This window comes from Ictalurus furcatus, chromosome 4 (assembly GCF_023375685.1).
Source record: "Ictalurus furcatus strain D&B chromosome 4, Billie_1.0, whole genome shotgun sequence".
NCBI classification, from domain to species: Eukaryota; Metazoa; Chordata; class Actinopteri; order Siluriformes; family Ictaluridae; genus Ictalurus; species Ictalurus furcatus.
In genome coordinates, this window is record NC_071258.1 from 816,088 (window position 1) to 822,500 (window position 6,413).

Sequence of the window (6,413 nt, forward strand, 5' to 3'; positions counted from 1 at the left end):
CACTCCCTTGGAGTCGAATAATGCCTCATAGACCAACACACACCCCCTGGCCTCGTCTGTGAAGCGTGGGGGTCGGAGCGTCACCGTTTAGAGCTGAAATGATTTTTTATTTGAGCATCTCTCTCACAGTCTGAACCACTAGACATGTTTGGTGAGTTTGTTATAGCGGCGAATTAACGGAAATAAAACCAAGGGTGCCAATATTTTAATATTAAGCAAGTTAATGTTAAATGTTAAAATGCAACATCTACGGCTGAACGTGTACGTTACCCCAACACAGTGACTCGGAAGCCAGACTGGAATTTGGAATAACTTAAAGATGGTGGAACAAAAAATAAAAAAGAATCTGAAACATTAACGTTTATGATAAAAGTGTGGCGTTTATATTTGCCGTTAAAGTAAAAGATTGTAAAAGAGAGATAAAGTTTGTCACGGTCACCACGATGTCACAAAGATCACTGTGACGAATTATCAGGAAGATTCCGTTACTGTTGCGTTTGACCAATCAGTGATCTGCACTGTTTTACAGTTTTAGCTCCGCCCACATATGAGATTGGCTCATATGGTAACAGGGCAAGAAGCAGAACTTACGCTGCGCTCAACTAAAGCTCGTAACTCGTAATTCCCACCGTCCGACCAGGAAATGCCGAGGTTCTCCGGCCAAAAACAAACCTTCAGTGTGAGAAATATTCTGCCGTTATTTCCTTTAACATCCTGTGAGTTTGTCCCGTGTTTCATTTCCATCACACTGCTGAAAGTAGGTCAGAATTCCCATCAAAAGCACTTTATAAACAACGACGGTCTTCATTAATGGGCGGGAATACGTGTTGGATAATTTATCTCCAAGTTAAAGGAGAGTTCAAATGTAAATATGTCAGTAGTGTCAGTAGTGTCTGTAGTGTCTGTATGTACAGGGGTCAGTTTTATGTAGCCCTTTGTGTGTTTAGACCTCCGCTAACGTGTGTGTTTTATTCAATAAACATGCTCTTTGATGCTCTTTTTAACACCACACTGAGATGATTTTTTTATTTTTTGCTGAGTCACTTGTCCTAAAACGAGCTCTGTTAAACCTGCCTCTTCCTCATCTGAGAAGTGTGTGTGTGCTTGTGGATGTGAGTGTACGTGTGTGTGTGAAATGGTCATGACCACCCTGACGTACAGCAGTGTGGATTTTATCACCACTAAACTGATAAAGCCACCGTCCTGGGTGACACAGGAGACAATAAAAACAAAGAAATCTGTTTTACACACAGAACAAATATAAAAACCTACTCGCTCGGTGTTTATACCCCACCCAACTCACCAAACGCTGCCATGGTGACGCTTACTGTAAGGAGAAGTGTGTTTATATAACGTGTAAGGAAGGAGTCTCCAGTGTCAGCGCTGTGTAACAGTCAGAGGTAACGCTGTAACTTTCAGTTTCCCACATCTTCATCACAGAGTTTACACTCTTTACTGTTTCTCACCAACACACACACACACACACACACACACACACACTGAGATTATTATCTTATTAACATGAAGAGAGAGAATAAACAGAGAGAATAAAGAGAGAGAGAGAGAGTAGAGAGAGAATAGAGAGAGAAAATAGAGAGAGAGAGAATAGAGAGAGGGAATAGAGAGAGAATAGAGAGAGAGAATAGAGAGAGGGAATAAAGAGAGAGAGAATAGAGAGAGAATAGAGAGAGAATAGAGAGAGAATAAAGAGAGGGAATAGAGAGAGGGAATAGAGAGAGAGAATAGAGAGAGAGAATAAAGAGAGGGAATAGAGAGAGGGAACAGAGAGAGAGAATAGAGAGAGAGAATAAAGAGAGAGAGAATAGAGAGAGAATAGAGAGAGAGAATAAAGAGAGAGAGAATAGAGAGAGAGAATAAAGAGAGAGAGAATAGAGAGACAATAGAGAGAGAGAATAAAGAGAGAGAGAATAGAGAGAGAACAGAGAGAGAATAGAGAGAGAGAAGAGAGAGAGAGAATAGAGAGAGAGAATAGAGAGAGAGAACAGAGAGAGAATAGAGAGAGAGAAGAGAGAGAGAATAGAGAGAGGGATGGTGAGGGAATGAGTGTTTATAGCTGCTATGACGTAAGTGAGAACAGGAACTCATTTTATCGATGTTCCACAGCAGGAGTGTACCAGTAAAGTATAGTGTTTAAAATAAAATGTAGAACTGATAGTTCACACAGTGAGTGAGGATGTCAGTGATGACTTGCAGAGCCTCGTCTCATCAGTGACGCACGGTGGAGGAGCACGGTGGAGGAGCATGGTGGAGGAACACGGTGGTTTGGAACATGGTGGAGGAACACGGTGGTTTGGAGCACGGTGGAGGAGCACGGTGGAGGAACACGGTGGTTTGGAACATGGTGGAGGAACACGGTGGTTTGGAACACGGTGGAGGAGCACGGTGGAGGAACACGGTGGTTTGGAGCACGGTGGAGGAACACGGTGGAGGAGCACGGTGGTTTGGAGCTGCTGAAAAATACAGGAATATTACTTTAAATCCAAATGTTTAAATATCCGGCATAAACAGACAATAATATATAAATAAAACATCAAATCACATTGAATATATTTAAATATTTCCCCTCATGTGATTACAATAAAACCTATAATATTAAAATAAAGAAAATAAAACAAATATATAATATTATTCATCTGATTTCATGAGAATTTTAACTTTTATTTTTAGTAAACAAAAGAAAATAATCTAATAGAACAATACAAAATTCAAATGTTTAAAAATGTCGACAGATTTGCTTAATAATGTTACATTACAGTGTATTATATCTGAAGTGTATAATATCAGAAGTGTATTCTATCAGAAGTGTATAATATCAGAAGTGTATTATATCAGAAGTGTATTATATCAGAAGTGTATAATATCAGAAGTGTATTCTATCAGAAGTGAATTATATCTGAAGTGTATTATATCAGAAGTGTATTATATCTGAAGTGTATTCTATCAGAAGTGTATTATATCAGAAGTGTATTATATCTGAAGTGTATTATATCTGAAGTGTATAATATCAGAAGTGTATTCTATCAGAAGTGAATTATATCAGAAGTGTATTATATCAGAAGTGTATTATATCAGAAGTGAATTATATCAGAAGTGTATTATATCAGAAGTGTATAATATCAGAAGTGTATTCTATCAGAAGTGTATTCTATCAGAAGTGAATTATATCAGAAGTGTATTATATCAGAAGTGTATTATATCTGAAGTGTATAATATCAGAAGTGTATTCTATCAGAAGTGTATTATATCAGAAGTGTATTATATCAGAAGTGTATTATATCTGAAGTGTATAATATCAGAAGTGTATTCTATCAGAAGTGTATTATATCAGAAGTGTATTATATCTGAAGTGTATAATATCAGAAGTGTATTCTATCAGAAGTGTATTATATCAGAAGTGTATTATATCTGAAGTGTATTATATCAGAAGTGTATTCTATCAGAAGTGTATTATATCAGAAGTGTATTATATCTGAAGTGTATTATATCAGAAGTGTATTATATCTGAAGTGTATTATATCTGAAGTGTATAATATCAGAAGTGTATTCTATCAGAAGTGAATTATATCAGAAGTGTATTATATCAGAAGTGTATTATATCAGAAGTGAATTATATCAGAAGTGTATTATATCAGAAGTGTATAATATCAGAAGTGTATTCTATCAGAAGTGTATTCTATCAGAAGTGTATTATATCTGAAGTGTATAATATCAGAAGTGTATTATATCAGAAGTGTATTCTATCAGAAGTGTATTCTATCAGAAGTGTATTATATCAGAAGTGTATTATATCTGAAGTGTATAATATCAGAAGTGTATTCTATCAGAAGTGTATTCTATCAGAAGTGAATTATATCAGAAGTGTATTATATCAGAAGTGTATTATATCTGAAGTGTATAATATCAGAAGTGTATTCTATCAGAAGTGTATTATATCAGAAGTGTATTATATCAGAAGTGTATTATATCTGAAGTGTATAATATCAGAAGTGTATTCTATCAGAAGTGTATTATATCAGAAGTGTATTATATCTGAAGTGTATAATATCAGAAGTGTATTCTATCAGAAGTGTATTATATCAGAAGTGTATTATATCTGAAGTGTATTATATCAGAAGTGTATTCTATCAGAAGTGTATTATATCAGAAGTGTATTATATCTGAAGTGTATAATATCAGAAGTGTATTCTATCAGAAGTGTATTCTATCAGAAGTGTATTATATCTGAAGTGTATAATATCAGAAGTGTATTCTATCAGAAGTGTATTCTATCAGAAGTGTATAATATCAGAAGTGTATTATATCAGAAGTGTATTATATCAGAAGTGAATTATATCAGAAGTGAATTATATCAGAAGTGTATTATATCAGAAGTGTATTCTATCAGAAGTGTATTATATCTGAAGTGTATTATATCAGAAGTGTATTATATCAGAAGTGTATTCTATCAGAAGTGAATTATATCAGAAGTGTATTATATCTGAAGTGTATAATATCAGAAGTGTATTCTATCAGAAGTGAATTATATCAGAAGTGTATTATATCTGAAGTGTATAATATCAGAAGTGTATTCTATCAGAAGTGTATTCTATCAGAAGTGTATTATATCAGAAGTGTATTATATCTGAAGTGTATAATATCAGAAGTGTATTCTATCAGAAGTGTATTATATCTGAAGTGTATAATATCAGAAGTGTATTATATCAGAAGTGTATTCTATCAGAAGTGAATTATATCAGAAGTGAATTATATCAGAAGTGTATTATATCTGAAGTGTATTATATCAGAAGTGTATTCTATCAGAAGTGAATTATATCAGAAGTGTATTATATCTGAAGTGTATTCTATCAGAAGTGTATAATATCAGAAGTGTATTATATCTGAAGTGTATTATATCTGAAGTGTATTATATCAGAAGTGTATTATATCAGAAGTGTATTATATCTGAAGTGTATTATATCAGAAGTGTATTCTATCAGAAGTGTATTATATCTGAAGTGTATTATATCAGAAGTGTATTCTATCAGAAGTGTATTCTATCAGAAGTGTATTATATCTGAAGTGTATTATATCAGAAGTGTATTATATCTGAAGTGTATTATATCTGAAGTGTATTCTATCAGAAGTGTATTCTATCAGAAGTGTATTATATCTGAAGTGTATTATATCAGAAGTGTATTCTATCAGAAGTGTATTATATCAGAAGTGTATTCTATCAGAAGTGAATTATATCAGAAGTGTATTATATCTGAAGTGTATTCTATCAGAAGTGTATTATATCAGAAGTGTATTCTATCAGAAGTGTATTCTATCAGAAGTGTATTCTATCAGAAGTGTATTCTATCTGGTTTAGATCTGGTTAGAGCGGAATGAAACGCAGCTCTGAGGTATAAACGTGGTCGCATTGCCCTCTGCAGTGAGGAGGAAGTGACTGAAGCTCACACCAGTGTTTCCTCAGCGTGACCTGGAATAACCTCACACTGTTTCCTCATCTTCAGTTAATGAACAAACCCAAACCCCTCGAGGTTAAAGGAGTGTGCAGTTCAGGAGGAGTTCACCATTCACACTGCGGGGGAAAAGTGACCAATTAACGAGAAGAACTTCACAAATAAAATACGCGCACGTGTAAAATACCGCGTACAGAAAAGCACACGTGGATTTCCAGGAATGGAGTCCATTCCATTCTCCGTTTAACGTATTTATTGATTTATTTGTCTTTTTGTTTATAAAAACATAATAGAAAATAAATAAACTGGTAAAGTACTTTACTGATTAATAATGAATAAATAAAGATAGATAGACAGACAGACAAATAGACAGACACACACACGCATACATACATACATACATGGAGGGATAGATAGATAGATAGATAAATAGACTGATAGATAGATAGATAGATAGATAGACAGACAAATAGACAGACACACACACACGCATACATACATACATACATGGAGGGATAGATAGATAGATAGATAGATAAATAGACTGATAGATAGATAGATAGATAGATAGATAGACAGACAAATAGACAGACACACACACGCATACATACATACATACATGGAGGGATAGATAGATAGATAGATAGATAGACTGATAGATAGATAGATAAGATAGAGAGAGAGATAGATAGATAGAGAGAGAGATAGATAGATAGACTGATAGATAGATAGATAAGATAGAGAGAGAGATAGATAGATAGAGAGAGAGATAGATAGATAGACTGATAGATAGATAAGATAGAGAGAGAGATAGATAAACAGAGGGGTGAATAAGCAGACAGTTCTACAAACAAATAAAAAAATAAATATCAAAGTTGAAGCAAGTCTTGTTCGATCACATTTTTATACTAAAAAGACAAAAACATTTGAAGAATTAAAATAAAACAC